Here is a 20311-nt window from a genome sequence, read left to right as displayed (position 1 = left end):
GTTTTTAAATGTATTAGTTTATAATAAAGGGTTTTATGTGGCTTGTTTGTATTTGGTTAGTTTTCAAATCTAAAAGTCAATTTAAGTTTCTTTTCCTTCACAGATGTTTCCATGTCTTCTAATTTCTTATCATACTGTGATGAGGCAACCAGAGTCTTTAAAAAACAAATACTCTACTCTTCTACAATCAAACCATTTGCTGAAAATTAAACCAAATGTGTGAAGTGCCAGATAGAATAAACTCTTGGTATAGACAGTGCATAGACCTTTTAATTCTTCCAAAAAAAATTTTTTTTAGATTTACTTAAAATCTAAAGGAGAGGGAGAGAAAGAAAGAGAGAGAAAGAAGGAGCAGAGGGGCAAGGGACAGGAAGAGAAATTCTCAGGCTGACTCTGTGCCCAGCATGGAGCCTGGCTCTGGGCTCCAACCCAGGATGCTGAGATCATAACCTGAGTCAAAACTAAGAGTCGTTACTCAAATGACTGAGGCACTCAGGTGTCCTTCAATTCTTCCAAGTGAATGACCACAATTGCACCATATATTATCCTTTATAAAATGCATCAAGATAAAACTAAAACCTTTGATATTCTTTAAGACCCTTTAGGGAGCACCTGGGTGGCTCAGTGGGTTAAGCCGCTGCCTTCAGCTCGGGTCATGATCTCAGAGTCCTGGGATCGAGTCCCGCATCGGGCTTTCTGCTCAGCAGGGAGCCTGCTTCCCTCTCTCTCTCTCTCTGCCTGCCTCTCTACCTACCTGTGATCTCTCTCTGTCAAATAAAATAAAATAAAATAAAATCTTTAAAAAAAAAAAAAAGACCCTTTAGGAAGTCATAATTAAAGTACTTAGTATTCCTATTTTCTGCATAAATATTTCCTTGATTTCATCACGTATTTCTTTTCATTTTTGTTCCAAATATTAGTAATTTACAGGGAAATAGAATTTCAGGGAATAGAATTATTATGATTATGATGACTAGTAACAAGAACAATAACAACAAAAACCCACAAAAATAATCCCAAACCAGGGGCGCCTGGGTGGCTCAGTGGGTTAAAGCCTCTGCGTTTGGCTCAGGTCATGATCCCAGGGTTCTGGGATCGAGCCCTGCATTGGGCTCTCTGCTTGCTGGGGAGCCTGCTTCCTCCTCTCTCTCTGCCTGCCTCTCTGCTTACTTGTGATCTCTGTCTGTCAAATAAATAAAATCTTAAAAAACAAAACAAAACAAAAACCCAAACCAAAAACAAAATAACAAAACAAAGACAACCCAAGAAGTTGCATCAGTGTGAGAAAGTGGGGATATTAAAGTTATTGTCATTAAAGGATTCACTGCTGCCTGCTGAGTTTATAGTTCACACAGTTCAAGTTTATGCTTCATAAAAATTACTGCTATAAGTCATAGACATTAGGGTCCTTCCTCACGTTCTTAAAAAGGTGAAAGATAAATGTCAATATACTGTTCTATACTGATTTTTCACATATTCCACTGGTGAATTTTTATTTATGATCTTTATTTAAAAAAAAAAACCATATGTTCATAAAATAAGGCTGTTTAAGTACCTGTTAAAATATTTCAAGGAAATTTTTTTGGGGGAAGAGAGATGATAATTTGTTTTACCTCTTAATTCCATGGAGAATCACAGAATTAGAGGTGACTTTAGGGATCTTCTGATCTTGAGGCCTTTAGTTTTAAGGTAATAAAGCCTTTGTTTACAAAAAGAACATTAATAAAGTGGTTAAGTTTTAATTTTGTGTGTATACTTATTTATACACATACCTACATGTGACGAATGGTGCTGAAGCGGTTCGCTTTCAGGGATCTATTTCAAGTAAAGGTCAGAAATAACCATATTGACATAGGTAAATACTGGGGTAGAATTTGGGAATTTAAAATTTTAAAACAGTTTTTCAGTTTTGGACTGCTTTGTAAGAAGGTCATGGCAAAAATAGGTGTATTTTCTACCTTTAGAAAATAACATGTATTGTACACACTCAAGTATAGGTCTTGTTTGCATTGGCAAATACAGATGAATGTATAATTTGGAAAGAGAACATGATGATATCAGACAAAATAACATCATAAAAATATACCTTTGGACAATAACTTTGTAAAATACCTAGATCCAGGGACACCTGGGTGGCTCAGGTTGAGCAGCTGCCTTCGGCTCAGGTCATGATCCTGGCGTCATGGGATTGAGTCCCGCATTGGGCTCCTTACTAGGCGGGGAGCCGGCTTCTCCCTCTGCCTCTGCCTCTGCTGCCACTCAGCCTGCCTGTGCTCGTGCTCTCTCTCTCTCTCTCTCTGGCAAATAAAGAAATAAAATCATAATAAATAAATAAATAAATAAATAAATAAATAAAAGAAATACCTAGATCCAGATTCTTCTTTCTAAATATACCACTGAACATGGTATAAACAGTCTTTGATCTCTAGTACAGACAGGTTTGGAAAACTTGGTCTTCATCAATACTCACCTCTTATCAACGAGGTAAAAGGTCCAGAAAAAAAAATTATCCCAAAGTTTTATTTTTTTTGTATTTATGCGCCAGTCTTTTCTAACACATATTTAAGGTACTTTATCAGAATATGTACACTGTAAGAAGGTAACATGAATAAGGAAATCAGGACAAAGTAATGTTGTGAAAAGGAAGAAACTTGCAGTGAGGTTAGCACAACCAGTGCTGGGGGTTCTGTTCATTTGCTGAACGAGGGTCACAGACTTGTCTAAATATTATGATGTCCAACTCTAGGAGAAAGAAGTTATTTGTGTTCTCAGTATTAAAGTCAAATTAAGCCAGTGACTCCTACAGAGTCCAACTCTTCCTCTACAGGAGACCAGGGAGAATTTTCCTTTTTGTCATCCGTAAGAGAGCTGTAGAATATAGGGTGCTCCATGAGTAGTCAGATGATTTCAGGTCAAAGAGCAATGTAGTCAAAACAGTTTTACTAGAAGGAAAAAGCGGTCAGTCCAGGAACAACATTCCTGTGATTTGATTAATCCAGAATTGGATTTCAAGTTATCCAGGAATGGAGATCAGCACGGACATTGGGCAAATATCAATAATATTGTTTCTTTAAGATTATGATAATTCTTTAAGGAGGTAATGACAAAACATGTTTTCTATATTTTCTGACAGTGCCTGGAGTGTATCACTTATGTGTTGTCAATGAGTTTGGACCCACATGACATTCACTTGTCATTTGATAAGCTGGGGACAATGATACATAGAGATGGAAAGCCTAATGGGGGCCACTGTCTGTCTTACATGAGAGAGTATGTGTGTATATGTGCATATGTATATACAGAGATGCTTATATTTATATGCATACATACACATATAGATGTATCTAAGAATTTGTTTTTTGATAAATCTGGTATTTCAAATTCATGGGGAAAGATAGGCTGGCTAACAGATGGGATTGAGGAATTTGCTCTCAATTTGGCTGGAAATAAATGTAGATTTTTAGCTTACTAGATATATAAAATATAGATAGATAAAAACTTATATAATGAAATTATAAATGTCTAGAGGAAAATAATTGTAGTCTTGCAAAGAGGAAAGATTCTCAAAGCAACCATGAAGTCTACATATCATAAAAGCATAATTTGAAATATTTATGCAAAAGCAAAAAGAAACAATGAGGCAAAATTTGGTAAGGCACAAACTATAGTAAGTATTTAAAAGTCATTGTAAATAAAGATAAAAAAGAAGTGACAGACTTAGAAAATGTATTTTAAACATTTTAACCAATAAGATAAATATCTGTGACTTTTAAAGAATGCTAACATATTAATACAGAAGGTAACAAGAAAATGGGAAAATCAGTAAAGGGCTTTTTTTTTTTCTTTTTGAATTCAAAGAATTTGAAACCACTATTCTATTTTGAGAGATAGAACTTTTCACAAAGTTTCAATAAATTCTACTAAATTCTAGGGATGATGTAGAGAAAGAAGCCTCATGTTTCTGGAAAGAAGTTTGGCAAATATGTATCATGAAACTGCAACATTACGTATATGCTGACCTAGTAAATATTATATAGAGAAATTGTGCCTAGAAATATGCCAGACATAAATACAAAGATGTATAATCAAAGGGTGTTTTACCAAAACATTATTCTTATGCCAGATTTCTGGGAAAAGCTCACATGTTCAACTGAAGAGCATTGTTTAACAATGATGATTTAATATCTCATTCAGATACTATGAAGCTGTTAAAATTGTGTTTTCAGAAATTATTTAGGAAAAACCCATGTTATAAAGTAAAATGAAAAAGTAGGATAGAAAATTATGTAAGATAAATATATGTTGAGAAAAAGTATATGACAAATTTTATACTCATGTGTAAGAGATAAAAATATACAAATCACGTACAAGTTAATATTTTGTTGTTAGAGGGGATCTGTATTTTTAAAACATTTTCAATACTTTAGAAATTTTCAATAATATTTCAGTAACATAATTTTTTAAACAAAATTTTTAAACAAGATTTAAACAAAAAAAAAGTTTTTAAGCAAAACATAACCCAGTTAATTTACATATAGATATTTTCCAGTGAAAGCAAATGATAGGGATGCCTGGGTGGCTCAGTGGATTGAGCCTCTGCCTTCAGCTCAGGTCATGATCTTAGAGTCCTGGGATCAAGCCCCACATCGGGCTTCCTGCTCAGCAGAGAGCCTGCTTCCCTGTCTCGCTCTGCCTGCCTCTCTGTCTACTTGTGATCTCCGTATGTCAAATAAATAAATAAAATCTTAAAAAAAAAAAAAGCAAAGCATAAAAATGTTTATGGAAATTGAGATATAAGATGCAGTTTGAAACTTTTTAGACTCTTATTCAAAATGCAGATGCAGTATTAAATAAAATAAAGCTGTTAGTGACCAGCACAATAGTAGTGGACCTGTTTGAGCTAGAATTCCATCACATTATTTCTAAGACTGCAGATCCTCTTACCCTGGGGTGATGATACTACTGTTAACGGCATTTTTGTGAAGAGTCCATATGCTTCATCTAGAACGTGGTAGGTGCTTGGTAATTTTAGCTCCTCTTCCTCTTTCTCTTTGTCCTCTAAACCCAGAGCCAGATGTAAAAAGTTACTTGTTTTTTACTAGCACTCTTAAGGTATTGGAAGTTTTCCTACATGAAATCAGTGCCCTGTTCTTGATGATGAGCACAGGGTACAGCAACCAGAGGATAAATCTCACATGAGCCTTTTCTCTCAAGGACGAAGTTCAGGGTTTTTGCTTCAGTTCAATGACTGGTTGTTCACAGCTGAAACTGTTGTGGTTGGCCAACACCACTGCCATAGCAATTTTGTCCATTAACCCCTGAGTTGCACTCTGGTTTGGATACTTCACTCACTGGAACTTAATCATATTGGCAGAGGCAAATCAAGAGGTATCCACATGGCTTCAACACCTTAAATCTTGGGCCAGTTATTCTGGTTATCCTGTGGTCTGGAACCCAATACAAATGTAGAATGGGTATATCAGTTGCCTCTATTTTTGTCTAATTCTTTAAACTTTATAATAATCCTTAAAATTAAACACCTGTAGGTATAAAACAGTACCCCATCTCACCTACAGTAAGATTGAAGCTTCATAAGCCTATGTACTTTAAAATTTGGTCATATTCTTCCCCAGAGATGGTGGTTTTTGGTAGTTAGCTGAACATGCCTGGGAAGACTGGACTTAACTTGCAGTTTGATTCCTGGGCCTGGGAAAATTTTGAGACGTTTTGGCTCTTGAATTTCCTTCCACATCCTATCTCCAGAAGAGTCCCGGTATTTGTCTGGGAAGTGGTTTAACAGCCTTTATGTATATATGTATATGGATGAGAAAGCCCTGTCTGGTACACAGCAAACCCAGTTGCCAAACCCCTGCCATACTTTTCACGGTGCCCCACTTGTAAGTGTGAACCCATGTGACCCCACAGTCAGCCTTCCAAATAATGAGAGCTTTCCTGGGAGAAAATGGCTCCTTGGCAGATGCAAGCTTCTCGTTCAGATATCTGTTCCTGCAGAGGCTGCAAAATCCCTTGTTTATGTCATTGGACACAGACGAGGTGACCTTCATGATCCTTTTACACAAGGAGATTCTAATATTTCCTCTTATTCTTGCTTGTTCCCAACCCCACCCATGCCACATGTTTGCCTTACCATCATGTTCAATAGAATGGAAATGATGATGAAAAATTTGCTCTTATGCTATGGGACTTATAGGGAACAATCGAATAACTTGTGGGACCACACTGAGCTGGCTTACTTGGAGTTAAGCACCTTTGAAGAACTCAAGAAACGAGAAAATACTCCTATCCCCCTGAGGCTAGAGTGTCTAAAAGAAGATCTTCAGTGACAACAGGAAAGAGGAAAGGAGCTTCAGCATAGATATGCTCATTTGCTGCTGAAGAAAAAGACATTTAAGTCAAAAACCCTCAAGCACAGTTTATATCCCATCACAGGATGAATTAGTTGCTGGCAGTAGTGAGTCAGTATCCTACCCTTTCTTCGTCATCTGTCATCTGAGATAAAATAATGACAATGACATTACTATAATTCTTTTAAGTTGTTGTAATCATATGACCCATGTAGGAAGTAATTGTGCTATATGCTAGAAGATTTGATGACTAGAATAGTTATGTAATAGATGGCATTTCTCTGGAACATGGAAGTCTTTAAAAAATATCGCATTATAAATCTTTGGAATTAATAGATTCTTCTTCAATCTAAAACCAACACCTGCTGAAATAATGATTACACATTCAAAATACTGTTCTGTCCATTTTCCCCTGAATGTTACTGCAGACTTATTTTCAGTATGATCAGAGAGGCAGAGAAATGTGTCCATTCACAGCTGCTGCACCAGGACCCATGTTGTGGGGTAGGAAAACTCTTCCCTTAGCTCATCAAGTCTAGCACTATAAGCCTCTCTTATTCCTTTGGTTTCTCTTTTTCTGTATTATCCTCCTTCTTTCTTCTTCGGGCCTATCTTATTATTGCTGTAAGGACCCAGGGCATAATTAGCTAATCTGTACCACTGGCAGAGGCCATGGAGCTCCTCCCTATATGTGTGCAATGCAGGACACCCGGGCACAGGCTAAGTGTTTATTGAATGAGTTGGAAATGGCCTTCTGGACATAGTGCACTAAACCATTCTTTTACTAGACTCTGTTGGGGGGATTTCCAGGTCAGCTTCTAGGGACTGAGACTGATGTAGAAGGACAAGAATGTTTAAATGTACTTTAAACTCACAGGATATAATGTGATTGGTTCACCTCCAACCTCCACACACCCACTGCTTATGCCTAAGACAAATTTTTCTAAGCCCAGAGTGGTTTATGACAAATTGTATGTTTGCAGGTTTGACGTCTAAAGAGATGTACATTTATTTAAGAGGCATATTTAGTGCTGGTGAAAGCTACACTTGCTTTGTTTAGAACCTTACCTTTATAACAAGAAATCCATGGACTCCCTTGATATTTAATGGTCAGAATTTGAAGTAATGTATATTACTATTTTTGTATCTGGACAATATGATTACATATGTGAATGGTTAAAAAATATTCTTTGATCTGTAAATAGGACCTCAAAATAGTATTTTGTAGCCATTGCACAAGGTTAGCATCATAATCAGACCATGTCCTTTGTTTTTTATTGATTGCTTTTGTTTCTTTAGTTCTTTGTGATATAACTGGTAGTTATAATTAAATGATGTAAGTCTGTCTGTTTACAAATATATAAATATATAGATGACTTTTTTTTCATTTATTTATTTTCAGCATAACAGTATCATTATTTTTTCACCACACCCAGTGCTCCATGCAATCCGTGCCCTCTATAATACCCACCACCTGGTACCCCAACCTCCCAACCCCCCCACCCACCACTTCAAACCCCTCAGATTGTTTTTCAGAGTCCATAGTCTCTCATGATTCACCTCCACTTCCAATTTACCCCAACCCCCTTCTCTCTAACTCCCCATGTCCTCCATGCTTTTTGTTATGCTCCACAAATAAGTGAAACCATATGATAATTGACTCTCTCTGCTTGACTTATTTCACTCAGCATAATCTCTTCCAGTCCCGTCCATGTTGCTACAGAAGTTTCTTTTTAACTTCTCTTTTCAACATTTTGTAGGAACTGGCCTCCTACTCCATATTCCCTTGGTCCAAAAAATGGCACCTCCAATTTTCCAGTAGATCAGGCTTAATGCTTTGGAGTCGTTTCTACTTTCAGTCATACCTCACATCCAATTAATAGAACTTAGCTGGATACATCCAGAACTTGGCTACTTCTTAGTATCTTAATTGTTGCCATCCACCAACTTTTGCCTGCATTATGACAATAACCTCATATCTGATCTTTTTGCATATTTACACACTACTGCTTGACCAGAGTGAACTTTCTACAGCTATAATCAAATCATGTACCTCCTTTACCCATACCTTCCAATGACTTCTAACTTCACTCAGTGTCAATTCCCATGGTTCTTACCAAGACCTATAAAGCCCTTCATCCTCTGGCCTCTTGTTACTCTCTGACTGAATTTCCTAAAGTCTTCCCAGCTCACTCTGCTCCTGACCCCAGGGCCCCCCTGCCCTTTCTGAGACGCCCAAAGCTCTTACCCTAAGGGCTTCCTGTGCCAGGAAGGAGCTTCCTTTGAATACTTGCATGACTTGATCCCTTACTTTCTTTAGGTTTCTGTTCAAATATTCTCTTTTCCATGAGACCATCCTCAACTTCCCTTCATGAACTAGAATCCTATACCCCACACCGGGCAGTCCTGACTTCCTTATCCCGTTGTAGTCTGTTAGCTGCATCATAGTAGAGAAGTTTTGATCCCCCCCCAATACCTAGAGCAGTGACCATGACATAGTAGCTGCTTCATGGCTGTTTTTTTAATGAGGTCCTCTCTAATAATTCTGTCATGGGGTAGATCAAACCTTGAACAGGCAGCCAAAAAAACTCAGTTCAGTATAGATCTGCCACTAACTAGGTACATTTCCTCTTGCAGGTGCTTAACTTTTCTGTATCTCAGATTCCTAAGTATTGAAACACAGTAGATTGAACTAGATAATTTCAAAGGCTCCTCTTCTGTGTAGTGCTATGTGAAGTACTTAAGATCTCACTTATCTATTCATTGTATATTTTTCTATACAAGGGTATTTCTCATTAATATATGACCTGATGTAGATGAGCAAGCAGTCACCATTTCTCATACATATACTGCTCCCTCTCCCACCATATGACTCTGTAACACAATCCCCAGTCCTAGTTTCTGTTAATTTCTTACCTCTTGGACCCACTGCAAATAAAATGTAAAACATTTTAAGTAGGTTGGACAAGTACATGGCTTTGGTTCTGCCTCTCCTCTGTGGAAGATATCACTGATTGATTATGAAACTATTTCCCTCTAAGGCAGGACTGTTCCAAGGAATCCTTTTAGTCTTCTAGGAGTGCTAATATTTGTTAGAGTTTATAGTGGAGTTATATCCTATTATTTATTTATTTTTTTTAATATAATTTTTTATTTTTTATAAACATATATTTTTATCCCCAGGGGTACAGGTCTGTGAATCACCAGGTTTACTAATCCCACTTTTGAAGTATCCGTGAGCTTAGAAGTAAGTTGAGACAAAGGAGAATCTGATACACTTTCTCCAGCATTTTTCTTTTGGTTCCCTCCCATTTATCCTTCCAAGCTCAGTGTAGATGCCACTTTTCCTGGGAATTTTCCCCCTAATCCAAGACAGTGCTAGTTTCTTCCTCTGGTGTGATTACATAGTTTCCTCAGTTATCTTACTTCCATTGTAATTTCTTTTTAGCTTAACTTGCCTGCATTGCCTACCTGGCTGTATTCTCTAGAAGTTCAGACCACATCTCTTCTGGTCTTTGATGCATATGGAGAACCAAGAACTAGGCCTGACACTTAGTAGGGATTCAGGAAATACTTCCTAAATGAATAATAAAGGAATGAACGGTGAATGACTCCAAGGGCAGAATCTTTGGCACTGCTGTCCTACCTAGCATGTCTCTTTTGGGTAAGATTATCTTTCATATATGATAAAAATGTAGCTCTGTTTGGGTTAAATCCAAAAATTCTGACATCTATCAGATTTTGGGGTTAATCACTCTTGTAGAGTAATTAAGTAATGTGGGTAATAAGACTTTGTGCTATTTAGATCAACTTGATCTACTAATACCTCGGGGAAATATTCTTTTAACTTCTATTCTGTGGAATCTAGTCCCATGAGATTTGACTAAAAAGAGCTCCATGGTTCATTATGTTTGGAAAACACTTCTCATTAGCCTTTCTGCTTGGAATTTTGCCAGAGATATTGACATATTAGAGACAATGAATCATTCAGTAAAGAACTGTTTAATTTTTTTGAGACCCAATTTCTCAATTCTTTTTGACCTAATATTCAAATAAATAAATAAATATATATATCTTCCTGAACTAGTATTCCTTTAGACATGGTTTAAGAAGTATAGATGTATGCATATGGGGCCACTGAATAGCTTTAGAGACTGATTGTCATGTGGTAGTGAGCAGGATGGATTTGAAAGAGGCAAGACCAGTAGAGAGGCTGTTGCAGAAATCTGGATGGAAGAGGATGAGGCCTGTAACATTTACCCCAAAGGTACAGATGGAATGAAAAGAAGGGCCATCTGTACCCCAATGTTCATAGCAGCAATGGCCACAGTCTCCAAACTGTGGAAAGACCCAAGATGCCAGACGAATGGATAAAAAAGATATGGTCCATATATACAATGGAGTATTATGCCTCTATCAGAAAGGATGAACACCCAATTTTTGCATCAACATGGGCAGAACTGGAAGAGATTATGCTGAGTGAAATAAATCAAGCAGAGAAAGTCAATTATCGTATGGTTTCACTTACTTGCAGAACATAAGGAATAGCACGGAGGACATTGGGAGATGCAGAGAAGTGAGTTGGGGGAAATCAGACACGGAGACAAACCAGGAGAGACTGTGGACTGTGAGAGAAAAACTGAGGATTTTGGGGGGCAGGCTAAGGGGTTGGGTGAGCTTGGTGGTGGGTATTTTGGAGAGCACGTATTGCATGGAGCACTGGGCGTCATGCACAAACAATGAATTTTGGAACACTGAAAAAAAAATAAAATTAAAAAAAAATTATACCAAAGACCTCATAATGACAAGGGAGAAAAATATTTGTAAAGGAAATTGATCTCATTAATGAATGGCCTCTTTTGAGGCTAGCTAAGGTGGTTGGGAATCAGGCTCTGTAGTGCTTTCCTTCTTTTGCTGTTCAAAGGGAAGGTCTGGTTTTTGCTTTCAAACCATTGTTGTTCCTTAAATAGCCCAGTGTCCGTCATTATTTAATGCATGGATGGTGCCCTACTGTATTTATGTTAAAAATCAAGACATTGGGGTGCCTGGTTGGCTCAGTGGATTGAGCCGCTGCCTTCGGCTCAGGTCATGATCTCAGGGTCCTGGGATCGAGTCCTGCGTCGGGCTCTCTGCTCAGTGGGGAGCCTGCTTCTCTCTCTCTCTCTCTCTCTCTCTGCCTGCCTCTCTGTCTGCTGTGATCTCTCTCTGTCAAATAAATAAAATCTTTAAAAAAAAATCAAGACATTTATAGCCACTTGTAGTTTATTATTCTCAAAGCATGTATTGATTTTTTTAAACTAGGGTTTTGGGGGGTTTTTTAACTATCATCTACAAATGCCTATTCCTAGGCCTTCCAAGTCTTTCTCTATTAAGTGTGTGTGTGTGTGTGTGTGTGTGTGTGTATGTATTCATTTTCTTGGGCTGCTGTAACAAAGCACCATAAACTGGGTGGTTTAAAACAACAAAAATTTATTCTCCCATAGTTCAGGATGCTAGAGGTCTGAAGTCAAGGTTGTCTGAAGGGCACGTTCCCTCTGAGATTAGCTAGAATCCTCCCTTGTCTCTCCCTAGTCTCTGGTTGTAGCCATCAATCCTTACTGTTCCTTGGCTTGCAGCTGTTATCGGATGGCCTTCTTCTTATATGTCTCTATCTCTGTATCCAAATCCTCCCCCTGCCTTTTTTTTTTTTTTTTTAATAAGAACACCGGTCACATTGGATTAAGGGTCCACTGTCCTCTAGTATAGCTTCATTTTACCTAAATCCATCTGTAATGAGCCTATTTCTAAAAAATGTCAGGTCACATTCTGACGTATTGGAAATTGGGGCTTTAACATATCTCTTTTGGGGACATAGAACTGCGTGTGTGGGGTGGTGTGTTTGTGTGTATGTGTGTAATATACCAACATATAAGGCAAAGAAATTTATTTTTTAGTAATTTTACTGACACTTGCTTCTGTGAAATGACCTGTTTACCCTTTCTCTACAAAAGATGGACAATCTCAGGTATGAGAAGGCAGAATTTGTCCTGCCCACTCTTCATGCTGCAAAAACCAATTATTGGGCTACCTAGGTCTTTCATTCCTAACACATTGTCTCAGATCAGAGTTTACAATGCAGCACTAATTTTAAAAGGTAATTCCGCCTAATGTATTCTCCTGGGTGTAGCATTTCTTTATACTTCAACTCCCCTCCCCTTTTTCTAATCCAAATATATTTTCTTTCAGGTTGTTTCCCTAAGTGATTCTGAGCTAATTTTGTTTTTTATGGTAGGAAGCTAGGTAGGGTGGCCTTTCTGAAAGCCAAGCTTTACCAACTTCTCCTGGTTCATAAATATTAATAATGTGTTACTGTGCTTGTGTGTGCTAAAACATTGTTGTGGAGATTGTACAAGAAAGGCATTTTATAATTTCAGGCAGACTTGGAATAGCAGGAAAATGGGGCAATGACATTTGGGGGAGCACAATGTCTAAATGTTAATATTGTACACTGCTTACTATGAATAGGAAATTTTTTTCTTCTGGTGCTAATATTGCCAGATGCATGAGAGTGTTTTCCTTTTCCATTTTCACTTTATTCCTTATAGCTATTTTGTTCTTTATAATAGTTAGAAAATTGGGGTAGTATTTTGAATAAAGGAGGTGGGATTGTGCAGAGCTGTTACTGAGCTCTCCTCAACATTTGATGAACATTCCAATTCTGAATGAAAAGACTTGGATACTCACTTTCTAAGAGACTCTCTGTGACCAGGCTATCATTCTTAAGAAATGGATTGAACCTTCTTAGTAGCATCTCATAAAAAATTTAGTTAGCTATAAATGTTTAAGGCTGTTGCAGCTGAAATCATTTGCCTTGTGGGGGGAAAAAGGAGCCTGTTTTCTGTTAGGTGTTTTGTTTTCTCTTCTTTTATTTTTTATACATTAGGCAGTACAAACCCTGTTAGTTAACTGTGCCACTGAGGTGTGTAGATGAACAGACCGAACCTACACACAGGACTCAAGAGAGAAATGAGGAAATGTTTGAGATGTCTTATTTTTATGAAAAATGCCTTATTGTTATTTTTGATTTTATATGTTTTATTTTATTTTAGAATCTAATTTTAATTTTGTCTATAACAGACAGTATTCTGTTTCGACTATTCTGAAGGGAATGATCAAATAAGACTTTGAGTTATGTTATGTTACAAGTAAGTAGAGAAATTCCTTGGTTGATATGCAAGCCAGACATAGGGTTGAATGATATTTTCTGTAATTCTTAAAATTTTTAAATGGGAAGAAAAGATAGGAAAGAATGAAAAGACAGTGCTTAAGCAAACCGCCAGGAACTTCTTTCATTAACAAAAGTTTGCCAAATTGCACGTAGGTTTCTCTTCTCCATGAGAATTTGTGTGTGTGTGTGTGTGTGTGTGTGTGTGAGAGAGAGAGAGAGAGAGAGAGAGACAGACAGACACAGAGTAGGGCCCTGAGGTTAATGAGTGTAAGGAAGAGAATGGTAGATTAGGTTAGAGGACTGATGAGTACCACCTTTGCTCTAAGGTTTTGAGGGTCAAGACTAGAACTCTAGACTCTGGGTGTTACTATGAGTGAGATGGGAAGTGTTTTGAGTAATAACTTCTAATTAAGGAACTCTTCTACTCTTTGGGGAGAAAAAAGACAATGGAGGGGGGCAAGAATGGAAATGGGAAGACTAGTTAAGAAGCTGTTGCAGAAGTTCCATTGCCTGGTAGTGATCTATCCCACAGGGATGGGAGTGGAAGGCTGAAAAATAGTCAGATTCCAGTTGGTCAAGGGATGTGAGGAAAAGGCTTCAAGGATTTTGGCCTGAGTGACTGGGAATAGACTTTTCTTCTATAAAGATGGGAAGCTTGGGGGAGGATCCGTTTTTGGCAAATTTCCTACAACTCTTTCCCTTGCTTATTTTTCTCTGACCATGCTGTTTTCTGTATTCCTTCTAGAACATATCAGGCGCACTCCCACCTCTGAGGGTAATGCACCACCAGCGTTAGTAGGTTAACACAGTGGAGGTTTATTTCTTGCTCAAGTCAGGGGAAGATGAGATTACATATAGACAGCAGCTCATCTTTAAGTGGTAATTTGGGTGCCTTAGAACCTTGGCATCTGGTGGCTTTACTTTTTTCTATAAGTGAGAGAAGAAAGAACATGGAACATTGCTTCTTTTGGGAAATTCCAACAAGTAAGGCCTGTACTTCTGTCTCCATGCCATTTGCCAGAACTCAGCAGCCAGGTCTCTATTAACTGGTAGCAAGGTTGGCAGGTGTTACCTAGCAATGTGCAAGAGAAAAAGAGACGGGTTCTATGAATTTCTGCTGCATTTTATCCATCTAGTTAAACAATCTACTTAAATATCCATTTATTACTTCTCATTGACAGAGAACCCACTCAACATTGGAGACCATCCAAAATCCCATCACTGCATTGAGCTCAAAGAACAGTATCTCCTGGTGTAATAGGCAGTCTTCCTTATCATTATTGGATATGGCTTCATACAGTCTTGCAACTTCTGATTTGAAAAAGACAAATTATCTTCCCCTAACCCCAGTGTATAGTGGAGACAGAGAGATAAGGTAGATCTAATAAAAATGCCCACTAGGAAAAGGGAAGAGTGGGAGACATATAGCATTGACTGGTACATGGCAAGAATAGCATCCTGCTAAAAGGCAGGGAGTCTCCTTTATTATTGTTCCTCTTGGTTCTACCCTTTCTATCTCTAGTGCATAGAATTGTGCTTATTGTCTTTGACTGCCTCATGTCCTAGAGTTGAATGAGTTAATGTATGCACCGTAACTGCACATAGTAAGATGACGTCATAGCTACTGTTGCTGCTGTCATCATCGTCATTATCATCATCATCACAGCAAACCTAAGTGCCAAGTTTCTTTGGGGTTGGTTGAAATTATATTGGCTTAGTGTGTTAAGACTAGTCACCATCATGATCACGAGCTGTACGTGGTAGTTTTTTTGCTATCATTTAATGTGTTTGTGTTCGTGTGTGTATCTAGAAGAAATTCCTTAATACATTTGATTATAAACGACAATTTAATAGGGTAAATATGGGAGAAATTTTAAGGAGTCTGTGGCTTGAATATGTTGGCGAATCTGCGTTAAAGCTCTAGCAGATACTTTCTGTGCCTATAGCACAAAAACTCTATAGTTTTCCATCTTTCCAGATAAGAAAATTGTTAGAAAAAGCTCTGAGACTTACTCTTTTTATGACTTCCAAACTTCAGGCTTCCATAGGAACATTGTAGCTTTGTAAAATTGGTGCCTTCTCGCAGAAGAAGGGCCTTGTCTTGGAGCTGAGGAATTGTAAAGAAGATTGCTATGTACATATTATTAAACTCTTATGTCTTCACTATGTGAAGATACACATTAAACAGAAGAAATGGACTACATTTTAGAAATTGTTAAAACATTTTGTGAGATACCTTTGAGTTTTGGTGATTTCTTGTGAGCCAGTTCTGTGTCGATGTTGAAGGACCTGACTCTGGATAGGAAGGCCAGGTACTCACAGTACAAAATAATAGACCTGTGAACCCATTACCAAAGGTTTTATGATGGTCTTCTGAGCCTGTTCTGAGCTCCACCTCGATAGGAAGAATGTGCACCCAGCTATATGTGCTTTATGTTGCTGTCCTGACCCTGTTCTACAATTCATGAAGATCCTCAAGGTCTAGTCCAAACATCTCCAGATAGGAAGAGAAAACACTTGTATATCTTTTCTTTGTGAAGCATTGTGCTAGTCACTTTTATAAGCATTGTGTGGAATTTATTTCTTTCCTTTAAAATGTCCTGGCCACTTTTTCTTAATCTCTTGGCTTCCTCTGGTTTCTTTATTTTCACTAGTATAGTGGGTCATAACAGCATAACCCTACCCAGTCAGATAGCTGAGAGGTTTACCTTCAACTTGTTCCTTTCAGCTTGATTTCCTGGAGATTTATCCCTATTTCTGTTATCCACAAAGTGGGATTACTATAAAGTTGATGAAGTTTAAGTTTCAGGGCTCCCCACTTTCATGGACCACTTCTTAGCCTGTGGATTTTGAATATCGTGTAAGGTGGTCTTTGCATGGTACTAAGTTAACTGAAATTCACACAAGTCCTTGCTTTGTACAGCTCTTATATTCCACACTCTGAATACCTATAACAGTCATCTGTGGCATTTTCCTTGGCCTTTCCCTTGTAAAACAAAAGACAAACCAAAAAGTACTGAACCAAGCTGCTTTTATTCATTGAGTAGTGTTCTAAAGCAAGCTGGTTTACTGGTTTAAGGACATCATAGCTTAGCAAATATTCTTTGGAATTTTCTACGTTCTAAAAAAAGTGGAAACCTAAAACAACATATTACCTGAAAGATAAATGTGAAGTTTAAAGTAGGAATGAAAAAGAAGGGAGCGAATCTGGCACACTAACTTGATTTATGTGGTAATTGAATCAATGTTCTTGCAGAATGACTACCAGGTATTTTAAGAAATAAGGCAGAAAATGATAAAGAAAACTGTACCTTCAAGTAGTTTCTAGTTGACAGGAGGAGGATGCTAAATACAAACTCATAATTTTATGTGATGATATTAGAAGAGAGATATTTGAAAGCTGCTGAGCCAACAGGTGGTTGAGCAAGGCTTGAAGGGTGACAAGAATAGATACTTTTCCCCCAAACACAGGGAACAACCTAGCGAACACATCCGATTTGAGTTCAGGGTGCTTTAAGTACTTAGCATGGTGAAGGACAGGATGTAGGAGGTGGTGATGGCAGGTTGTGAAACTCAGTAGTTCAGATGTGGGTGATGTGATTTGCAAATAAAATGAAAATGCTATGTAAACCATTATCTTAGACAAGTTTAGGTGATACTAGGACTTAGAGACATCCCTATATTTCCTATGCTGAATTTGAGCTGATGGTAGAACAGACTACTTTATCCAAAAAGGGGTGGGGACTTGTTCAACATGATGGAAACACTAAAGTCTTGAACATGAGATGAAACCTGTCCGGAGCCCAGCTCTGTTAACAGTTGAGATCCTTGGGAGAATTAATCTTATTGAACATCTGTTTCTTAATGTGTAAATTGAGACTTTGTGATGATACTTCTCATGCTTTGTTGTGAGCACGACTGAGCTCATGTATATATACCAAGGATGTGATAGGTACCTAATAATTCTTAATAAATGACATTATTATTGCCATCTGATGAAAGAAGTTAAAAGAGGAGAGGAGGGTGTTAAACCATCATGGGAACTGAAGGTTATTTGAAAGGTAAATTTCCATCAGCTGACAGAATTGGGAGACTCCAGTAGCCACCCAGCATGGAGACTAGACCATAGAAGGACATTGTGAACTGTCTCCCCAGACTGTAACCACCTTGGTTGAAATTCTGTGTTCAGTGTACCTTATGTGGTGATATTAGAAGAGAGAGATTTGAAGGCTGCTGAGCCAACAGGTAGTTGAGCAAAGCTTGAAGGGTGACAAGAATAGAGATACTTTTCCCCCAGACACAGGGAACAACCTAGCAAACACATCCGATTTGAGTTCAGGGTGCTTTAAGCACTTAGCCTGGTGAAGGACAGGATGTAGGAGGGGTGATGGCAGGGTGTGAAATCAGTATCAACTTGGTTTAATCCTACAGGAGATTATTTTTTTTCTCTGAACTAACCCTTGTTACTTGGCAAATAGCTGAATGTGTAGGAGGAAAAGAAGAGAAGGGGAAATGCATTTTTTTTTGGGGGGGGTATTGTTTGAGGAGAACAAAACCAGCTCTAGGATAATGTTTCTATGCTCATCTGCCAACCAGAACCAGTCAGTGCAAACTTCCATGGGAAAAGACTGGCTGAAGCCTAGATGCAACTACCATGGGCACCCTAGTGCTTGCTTTCCCTTGAGACTCTGTGAGCGCATCTTAAATGTATCAAAAACTAATGAAAGGGATGCAATTGGCCAAGCAGACTAAAGAGTTCAACATGAAATGCAATATTCACTCATTCAATTCTTATTTGGTGTATGAGAGTGGAACAGGAGGCAGAGTAAAGGCAGTCCCCACTGTTGATTTGTTAGGAGAAATTCATTACAAACGCATTCTCTCCTGTTACAAACAGGCTTGATGATAGAAAAGAAGTGTTGTCCACGTGCTGGGGGATTCCAGAACTACCTGCGTTTGTGTTCCTGCTCCATTCGCTGACACTGCTGATGTCAGATAAGGAAGGGACCACACAGTCTCCTGTTGGTTGCCAAATTTGAAATGGAAATTCTTTTCCAGTTACTTAATTAGTTCAAGCAAGAGTGTCTTTTCTTCATTGACCAACATTTCCTGAGGGTACCCGTTCTCTGTAACGTGCAAGCACCAATCTCCTCTTCTGTTCTTCTCCTTAGTGTTTTTTTTTTTTTTCTTCTGAAGTTTAGGCACTTCTTCCAGATGGAGATGCTATTTTTCTACTGGCCTTGACTTTTTGTGTGTGTGTGATAATAGCCATTTTAATTACCTTTATTAGGGTTTTATTTCTCAAGCTATAATCTGAATTAAGATGAACGTTACTGGAATATCTAGTTGTGTGGTCTAAGATGAATTTAGGACTATAACTGGTTTCAAACACATGTCTTCTTGAAATGAAGTTGTCTGGGTCTTTAGGGTCGAAATCTGTCCAGGCTTCTCAGCTGCGGGTGTATATTTACTAGGTTGATTGCAGATACCTTCTTAGACTAACGGATGACTGGCTTCTTAGGGGTAATCAAGACAAATATTACCTAAGTCCTTTTTGTTGCATTTATTGCTTTGAATTTATTATCACGTCCCAGCAATACATTGCAAGGTAAATTTTGACCCTATTTTTGTTGTCTTTTCCAAAAGCTTGCATAAAATAAGCTATCCGTGTAATATTTATACTACTGTAAGAAATTAAATTGCTTTCTTACTATCCTGGTTCATTCTGTTAACATTCTGTCCGTAATAAAATCATTGCTCTCAGCTTTTATTGTTTTCCAGGCTGTATTTATAATAACAACAAATATTTTTATAGTGCTCAGTATGTGCCAAGCACTATTCTAAACACTTCATAGTGTTAACTCATTTAATCCTCACAACAGTCCTGTGGATGCTACTAATTGTACCCATTTCACAGATGAGGAAATTGGGGCCTAGGGAAGTAAGTATCTTATTTAAGGTTATGTGGTGAGTGGTGGAGCCAGTGTTTGAACACATTCATGTTGCTCCCTCTCTGGATTCTGTGCCTCCAACCATTTCACATATTGTCTCCTTAAATGAGCTTCCAGTTCCTTTTTCTGATTCTGGAATGCACGTAACCATACAAGCAAACATAAATTTTTGTTTTTAAGCTTGTAATATTGTAGCTGACCTTGAGCAGTTTTTAGCCCAAGACCTAGATTTTGGAACGGCAGATCATATGAAAAGAAAATAGAATAAAGGCCCTTTTATCTTCTGCAGGACCAGCCCAAGGCAAACTTGTGTAAGAGGTGAAGAATACCTTTGGCATCTTTCACCTTTTTCTTTCTCACCTTTTGGCACTCCTCTTCTTTACTTTCATGCTATTTTAGCTTCGCTTTCAGTACCTCTAGCCTGTCCAATCCCTAAGAGTGTCCCAAGCTCTCAGGGTAGCTCACTTCAAATACATGTTAAACAGAAAGCAGCCTACCCTCCTTCTGACCCCGTAATTCCTCTTCTCAGAACCCATCCTAAAACAATATTCTGAAATATAAAGATTTTTGCATAAAGATGTTAATCACAGCTTTTTTTCAATAATAAAAAAAGGGGAGCTGCCTAAATGTGCAACATTGGGTGAATGGTTAAGTAAATTATGGTAAATGGATGCAATGCAGTGTTATGCAACCATAAAAACTGTATTTATGAGGACTCTGAATGACAGGGGAAAATACATAAGCTTAAATGTAAAAGAGCAAATTCAAGTTGAAAGCAGTGTTGATAT

The 20311-nt window shown here is 38.0% G+C and overlaps 1 long non-coding RNA gene across 1 annotated transcript in view; it reads right to left on the bottom strand.

Annotated features, from left to right (window-relative positions):
* Positions 1-14368: 14368 nt before the first annotated feature.
* Positions 14369-20311, bottom strand: part of LOC101684630 — a 45763-nt gene continuing 39820 nt past the window's right edge. The window contains exons 2-3 of the long non-coding RNA XR_001180485.2: positions 15586-15679; positions 14369-14644 (exon numbers count right to left, since the gene is read on the bottom strand). This is a non-coding gene — a long non-coding RNA (uncharacterized LOC101684630). The remainder of the gene's footprint in view (positions 14645-15585; positions 15680-20311) is intronic.

Source organism: Mustela putorius, unplaced genomic scaffold, assembly GCF_011764305.1.
Source record: "Mustela putorius furo isolate JIRA1106 unplaced genomic scaffold, ASM1176430v1.1 tig00537255_pilon_pilon_pilon, whole genome shotgun sequence".
Taxonomy (NCBI): Eukaryota; Metazoa; Chordata; class Mammalia; order Carnivora; family Mustelidae; genus Mustela; species Mustela putorius.
The sequence above is the reverse complement of the archived record's forward strand: the minus strand, read 5'-3'. Positions and strand labels throughout refer to the sequence as shown.